Raw genomic sequence first — 8,543 nt, forward strand, 5'->3', positions numbered from 1 at the left:
CACACCAACTGAAGTAGTTCAAGCCTTTTATTGTTTTAATATTGATGATTTTGGCAAAAAAGTAAAGAAAAATCAAAAATCTCTATCTCAAAAAATTAGCATATCATGAAAAGTTTCTCTAAACGACTTAACATAATCATCTGAATCAACAAATTAACTCTAAACACATGCAAAGGATTATTGAGGCTTTTAAAAACTCTCAGCTGGTTCATTACTCAAAACTGCAATCATGGGTAAGACTGCTGACCTGACTGCTGTCCAGAAGGCCATCATTTATACCCTCAAGCAAGAGGGTAAGACACAGAAAGACATTTCAGAACGAATAGGCTGTTCCCAGAGTGCTGTATCAAGGCACCTCAGTGGGAAGTCTGTGGGAAGGAAAAAGTGTGGCAGAAAACGCTGCACAACGAGAAGAGTTGTCAGTCAGTGATGGTCTGGGGAGCCATGTCAGCTCCTGGTGTTGGTCCACTGTGTTTTATCAAGGCCAGGGTCAATGCAGCRAGCTATCAGGAGATTTTGGAGCACTCCATGCTTCCATCTGCTGAAAGGCTTTATGGAGATGAAGATTTCATTTTTCAGCACAACCTGGCACCTGCTCACAGTGCCAAAACCACTGGTAAATGGTTTACTGACCATGGTATTACTGTGCTCAATTGGCCTGTCAACTTTCCTGACCTGAACCCCATAGAGAATCTGTGGGATATTGTGAAGAGAAAGTTGAGAGACACAAGACCCAACACTCTGGATGAGCTTAAGGCCGCTATCGAAGCATCCTGGGCCTCCATAACACCTCAGCAGTGCAACAGGCTGATTTCCTCCATGCCACGCCACAGTGAAGCAGTCATTTCTGCATAAGGATTCCTGACCAAGTATTGAGTGCATAACTGAACATAATTATTTGAAGGTTAATTTTTCTGTATTAAAAACACTTTTCTTTTATTGGTCAGATGAAATATGCTAATTTTTTGAGATTGGGATTTTTGGTTTTTCTTTACTTTTTTGCCAAAATCATCAATATTAAAACAATAAAAGGCTTGAACTACAAAGTTTAATGTTTATCAGTACATTACAGAAAATAATGAACTTTATCACAATAAGCTAATTTTTTGAGAAGGACCTGTACTAATAAATGGAAGTAAATTAATTTGGATGGATGATAAGCTGAAAGTATCCACAAATTCTACATCTAAGAAATAATAATGACAAAAAAAATTGTCTCATATTATTTTTTTTTTGGGGGGGGGGGGTGAGAAATATTTTAAAATGCAAAGATGAATTTGAAAGCAATTTAAAAAATATATATTTTTACACCTGAAGGTCAGCTACTTTTAAAGTAACACGGCAGAGAGCAGAATATTTTTTTTCTTCGTATTAAGCATTTCTACTTGATCCAGGCGCAATGAAACCTTTTTTGGTAATTCGTGCAAATGGGTGTGCAAGTAAGTCTTGACACTTTCACAACTACGTAAGATTTCTCTATGAAGACAGACAGCTGGGAGAAAGCGTTTGAAACCAAAAGGGACATTATCAGACAACCCAGCCATTGAGCAGTAAGCTTTTTGCGAGAGTAATTATATCTGACAACAGCTGGAGAGGCTCACTGGAAGTCACTTAACACATTTCCTATCCTTTCAGGCAGGATATTACATAGCAGGCAACAAAATATTAGTGTAAAGCTTGCTGAAGAGATATGACAGTCCAGGATTGCTTTTAGGTGTTCCTGAATGGGGCCAAATACTTTGGTTAACTTTCACCCTGTACCCCTGTATGTTTATGACCCCTGAGGCCTGGTGGGCAGCAGGCACACGACACAATGATGTGTGTGGAGACGGAAACCATCTAGCTGCTCTCTAAAAGTTTACAAAAAGAGGTAATGAAAGTGTCTGAAAGAAGTAACCATTTGTGATTAATGAGGTGGTCTTGGGTCTGATCTTCATAGTCTGGTTGAATCAACAAGCAGTCACTCAGTTAAAATGGTGCACATTTGTTTCTATGTAGCATTCTAAATTAATATTAGCTGCTAATTGTTTTGACCTGGCCTTTTTCCTGGTAACCTTTATTTTCCATGCGCTAAATCTAAATGCTCTTTCTAATGCATTTAGAAAGTGTTTCGGTTAACTGTGACATTCTATAGTTTACTGCAGTGAAAACTGCCAGTGTGGGTCCAGATTTTGCCATTACTAGTAAATATTTTAAAATTGGTGGTGGGGGGGGGGGGGTATATTCCAGGTACACAGTCCAATTCTGTGCCAAAATCAGGTTACTGTTACCTTCATTTGTAATGAAAATACTGTATATATCAAAAATAAATTTGACTTTGCATCATAGCCCATCCAAACAACTTGAAATTGGCCTCTGTCTCTTTCAGAACCTCCTACAGTTTCCAAAACTCCCACTCAGTACACCTTCACAACAATACTTTTGGGATAGGGGGCTTAGTGGGACGAGTCCTTGGCTGCAGACTGAGGTACAAATAGGTGGTGCTTTGTACCAGCACGTGCTTAGGGAACTGCAAATGACTACCACAGGAGACTCAATGATTTCTCAAACTTGCATGAATGAGTCAAAGCATTACTGGGCACGTTTTTGATAAGGAAATGACATAATATGATATACAGGTCAAACAAGTAGATTTTGAATGCCCCCCCCCCCCCGCCCCCCAATGTAATCTTGTGATAATAATATCTATATTTCATCCTTTATGTTTGGCTAATATCAATCTGCTGATTTCCATCTGCAAGTTCAAGTTAAAGCAATGGCTACCTCTTTTTCCAACATTTCAAATATTTACGACAGGAAAACTGTTCAAGGCCAGTGTTGATCTGAATTAAGTTATCTAACTAAACATGGGCAGAGTTTAATACTTGCCATGTACAAGAAAATTGTGGAAGATGACTTTGACTTCTTGGAATAAACCAATCAACATTGTCCTGGTCAGATGTTTTTTGCAATCAGTGGAATGTTTCACCCACATTTGCTCACATGGAGAGCTCAGCTCCATTGTTTCTGATTGCATGGAGAAAAAAAACTGGGAGATGTTATCCAGATGTCCAGTGTTTGATTGAGACCAGAAGTCACCCATTTCAAAGGTTTGAAAGTGTAAGAGAAAAAACAGCTTAGAAAATCTGTATAGCTAGCTAAAGGAAGATGAATGTGAGTGGGATTTACACATTTCTGCTTGGTTCAAAGACAAAAGAAGCTGTCAGAGGATGTGCTGAGTTCTGTATGATTGCCAAGGATGGAGGCTAGTTTGGCATGAGAGGACCCTGTTAGCCCCATGAAAAGGAGACATTGTTCTGGAGTTTAAGTAGTTTCATGTGACTTACTGTGTACCATGTGCACAGGAGAGGAAGGAGATATGCACCCAACCTGGTCAGTTCTGCATGGCAGTGGTATTATGATGGCTGAAAAACTGCACGATAGGTTAGTTCTACCTATCTTTTCCACTGTAGACAGTCTCCTCAAATGCTGCATCTGCTTTTCATCAGTGTGTGTGTGTGTGTGTGTGTGTGTGTGTGTGTGTGTGTGTGTGTGTGTGAGAGAGAGAGGGGGATTTGGCCACAAAGACACACTTTACTGTATGTGTTTAGCAAGTGTTTTGCTGACCTCAACTGTGCAGACTTAATTGGCAATTCAGAATTGTGAGAAAATAGGCCATTTTTGATTGTAGTCTAACTGAAGTGTTGGCGACCAAACAGCCAGCGAGCCATGCAACCAAACATGCTTTGATCCCCATGAAGACCATTGGATCCCCACAAGGCTGTTTGTTTTCTGGAACATGGTCCCCATGATTTAGCAAAAATGTGTCCAAACATACACACACAACCCGAGATGCCAGATGGTCGACCAGAATTGCCTCAAAGCTGTATGGATGTCGTTTTTCCATGACCTCTATTAACTCCTCCCATGCCCAAGTTTTTTTTGCATTGATGACCCCCCTGAGCCACATTCTGCTTGAAATGCCAGCACCCATTAGCTGCTTAAGGGGTCCAAAAGGCTGAAAAGACTGGATAGGACTCCCTCTTCAGCCTTACAGCATCCCAGGWTGGTTGCCGTCGTGACAGACACCAGCAACCTTGTGGCCACAGCTCCAGTAAGCTGCCTTGACAATGGTGAGGTGAGTCCAGCTACATCTAGACAGAACCTCTCAACCTCACATGCCAACTCAGGCTCCTTCCCCAACAGAGAGGTGACATTCCACACCCCTTCTGTTGCCGAGGATCAGAACGCCAAGGTCCCGGCATTTGACCACTGCTCATCACACATTGCACCCGATCCCTTTGGCCCCTCCCACAGGTGGTGAGCCCATGGAAAGGGGTACCTACAGCTCCTCTTTGGACTGTGCCCGTCCGGGCTCCATGGGTGAAAGCCTGGCCACCAGGCACTCGTCAGCATGCCCCACCTCCATGCCTGGCTCCAGCGTGGAGCCCTGATGACCTGCATCTGGGCAAGTAGACGTCGTTTCCATTGATATTACTCATCATTAGCGGTCTCTGGGCTGCCCTTTGCTGATCCCTCACCTAGGACCCATTTACCTTTGGTGACCCTACCAGGGGAATGATGAAGCCTCTAACAATATAACTCCTTGGATCTTTAGGACAGATTTGATCCTGATTAGTACTAAGAAATTTTTTGGGGGCCGTTGCCTCAGATTTTTTCTAAATGACCCCTGATCTCGGGGCGGCTGTGGTAGAGTGGTTAGTGGAGTCGTCCTGGAACCGGAAGGTCGCCAGTTCGATCCCCCACCCAGCTGTCTCAATTGTTGTGTCCTTGGGCAAAACAAATCACCCCTAATGCCTCTGATGTGTGTCCCATCAGTGTATGAATGTGATTTAAAGCACTGATTAGTCTCCATAGATGATTGTACATGTTAGCTTTGTAGAGACCAAATAGAGTGCTGTATGAATGGGTAAATGAGGGCAGAGATTGTAGTGTGAAGTGCTTTGAGTATCCTGGTTGGATAGAAAGGCACTATATAAGTACAGTCCATTTACCATTTACCATCTCAAGACAAATTTCAAAATATGGCTAGATTCAAAATGGACAATTACCTCTTAGAACTGGCATGTCAAACACCAGTCATCAAGGGCCGGTCTCCTGCAAGTTTTAAATTTGTCCCTGCTTCAACACAGATGATTCAAATAGATGATTTACCTTCTCAGTTTGCCATCAAGGTCTGCAGAGGCCCARTAATTAAGCACTCCTTAGGTTCAGCTGTGTTGAACTAGGGCAGTACCTAAAACATGCAGGACACCGGGCCTTGAGGACCGACTTTGGACACCACTGTCCTAGAAGAATTAAAATCCCCTGTCTTGCTGTATATGATCCTTTTTAATGAAAAAGCTTCAGACTACTGAAGAGGATAAACTTTGACACTTCAAGAAGAATTTATCACATTATGATTTCACAATAATTAGTTTCACTGGAGGGAATAGAGTAAAAGGAAAACTGGCTTTTTTTTCTGTTGAAGTCAGTTTAGCATCAGTTTTCCCTTATCCAATTGTTTACCTTAAATCTGTTTAAACATCTGTGTACTTTTTTTCAACTAACATGCTCACCTGTAAATATAGAAATATATGAATTTTACAGTTGAGGGGGAAAAAACTCACTAGCTTCTTTGGAAGCATATAGTACTAGATCCAGGGATGGAAATCAGCCCCCACCACTGGCCAAATGCAGGTAAAATTATGAAGTGGTGTGTAGATCTGAACAACGCACCRGCCACCGTGGCGGGTGTGTAATAAACTAGAAAATATATATATATAAGAAATAAAAAATGTGTTCAAATCACGCTACCTTTTTCAAAAAACTCAGTTTCTTTTTTATTTTGCATTTCAGAGCATGCAGGACATTAAAAAACATTAAATAACATCAAACAACCATCTTCCAACCCTTTCTGCAGCTAGAAATAAGTTCTCCCCTGCTCCTTTCCTGCACGCTGTAACCCCCCCCCCCCCCCCCCCCCCCCCCCCCCCACCGTATGCAAGTAGAGCAGCTCATTAAACAGGTAAACGCCCGATTATCAGAAGGAGAAAATAAAAACAGCAACTTTAATGTTACATATCTGGATTAAGTGGGCAGCAGGTAACAAAACCCTTTCTCAAGAGGAACCAAAGAAAGAACCGAAAGTTGCAGGTTTTTAACAATATATGGAAAGGGAAAAAACGGACAATGGTGAGTTTAACAGGGCAGTCAAGCTTGTTTCATCTGATGGCAAACAGCAAAGCTAGAACTGTAGGCTGGCATCAGAGCAAAAACCTGAAATCAGCCGATTAACACTTTTTCTAACTGCCAATGCGTGAATATTACATTAGTTGTTAAATATTTTAACTCAGTAACCATGATCACTTTGATTGACCAAAGGAAACTTAAGGAAACACTGTTTTTTAACCTCTAGGAAATGTCTGAAGATCAGCTGACAGTGCCAAAAAAATAAAAAATCTGCTCCTTTTTTTCCCTTAAATTTTCTCTGCATGTTATTTTTTGAAGCAGAACAAAACAAAAACCCAGGTAAACTAAGTAACAAAGTGAACCTTGTGACATAAATGTTTTCCAAAGCAAATAGAAATGATCCACTCTAAGACAATGGATCATCTAGAGGGATTTCCATCTGTTATTGAAATCTCACTTAGAACAGAAGAAAGACACATATTCTAGCCTATAACAAAAACTGCAAGTGATAAAAGGCAAAGGCTGACTTTATTAAATGAAGGAGATCATTTTACCACAGGATTTAGTTGTAAGGTAATTTAGTTTTTTTTCTCACTTTGAAAAGTTCTCCTATATTATTAAGTTTAAAAAGCTTTTTTTTTTCAGCCAAGTAGCCTACCTAAAAAATAATTGGTATTCCACCTACATAACTTAGCAAAAAGCAAGTTAGTAAGAGAAGTAGACACTAATAGATTTTGAGTGCCATTATCAGATTGTAGGCACAAACAATTTAATTAGGCCACCAAGGACCATGAATTGTCTAAATGTCACTGTGTTACAGAAACAAAAGTATAGTGGCTGGTAAAAAGTTTGAGTGGTCGATACAAAATGTTTTCTACCAGCCACTGTGGCTGGTGGGGAAATTTTTTAATTTCCACCCCTGACTAGATCCCACTGTTAATGGAGATTTAAATACATGTGTTTAGTTGTGTCGTTTCAGTATTTTTCATAAGAATGATAAACAACAAATTCAACTTTGGAACCAGTGGACTTAAATCAAATTTGAAATTAGCCAGTTATTGAGGTCTGTACATGAACTACAAAGGCACTCCAAGACTGGTCAGAATATTTACTCGTCTTTTGAGGGTTTTTTTTTTTTCCAAACCGCTCCAGGACAAGAGCAGTAGAGGTATGTTTATAAAAGTTCAAAAGACGTAACAGTGTCTTCACTGGGTTGACAGGTTGGTTTTATAAGCAGCCCTTCATCATGGGGTCCTGCTGTTGTACAGCCTCGTCAGGCAGGCTTCATCTATTCTTTATTAAAAAGATAACAAGAATCAGCTGTGCTGAAAGATGCTGGTGAGTAAAATTTCTTGCCAGTCTTATGAAGTTTTCATACTATTTCAGTTAAAAAATGACTTTCAATTATAACTTAAAAAATGCCTTTAATATCATATGTACACCTGTTTGATGGGATGCCAGTATGTTGGCCAACTGAACTAATTGTTTTGAGCTGAAGTACATCAATATTTATGGGAATGAAGGCATGTTTGTAGCACAGATAGGTGACAATTTATTTAAAAGACCATTTTAAATAGTTTTATAGAGTCAAAGGCCACACATTGAATTTGAAGATGGGTACAGCATCATCTGACTAAGAATAGGATTCTTTAGGCATTTCACAAGTGAATTTGATTACAATTTAGGGGGCTGTAAATATAAAATGATCATTGATGCATTCTTAGTCACACTTCGAATAAGAATCCTGGGTATAAACTTTCTCGGACCTAAAAGAAACAAAATATTTTAGCTTTACACGGCAGTATTAAACAGTTTTCATTCAAACACGTTTTTGCCTTGACCGGCTGGGTTTGGGAGGACAGGAAAGAGACACAAACACAGCAGGACTGGTCCAGGTACATTTTCTTCGTGAATAGACACAAAGAAAGCAGGTTATTGATAAAAATAATTAAAACAAACATGTAGAGGACAGAGACTAAAGACAGCAGCAGAATGTGGAAATTTGGTCAATTTGTCCTCCACCAGTCTATAGCAGCACAACCAAGTAACTCAACCCTAACTATAGGATTTATCAAAAAACAAAGTCTTCAGTCTAATCTTAAAGGTAGACAGAGTGTCAGCTTCACGGACAGAAACTGGAAGTTGCTTCCATAAGAGAGGAGCTTGATAACTGAAAGCTCTGCCTCCCATTCTACTTTTTGAAACTCGAGGAACCATGAGTAAACCTGCAGTCTGAGAGCGAAGTGCTCTGTTAGGAAGGTATGGAACGATAAAATGTTTAATACACTCACCGGCCACTTTATTAGGTACACCTGTCCAACTGCTCGTTAACACTTAATTTCTAATCAGCCAATCACATGGCGGCAACTCAG

At 40.2% G+C, this 8,543-nt stretch overlaps 1 protein-coding gene across 1 annotated transcript in view; it reads left to right on the forward strand.

Annotated features, from left to right (window-relative positions):
* uvrag (UV radiation resistance associated gene) overlaps positions 1 to 8,543 on the forward strand; it is a gene marked incomplete in the record, with an annotated part of 179,241 nt that overhangs the window by 73,962 nt on the left and 96,736 nt on the right.

The sequence above is a fragment of the Austrofundulus limnaeus genome, unplaced genomic scaffold (genome assembly GCF_001266775.1).
Source record: "Austrofundulus limnaeus strain Quisiro unplaced genomic scaffold, Austrofundulus_limnaeus-1.0 Scaffold45, whole genome shotgun sequence".
Taxonomy (NCBI): domain Eukaryota; kingdom Metazoa; phylum Chordata; class Actinopteri; order Cyprinodontiformes; family Rivulidae; genus Austrofundulus; species Austrofundulus limnaeus.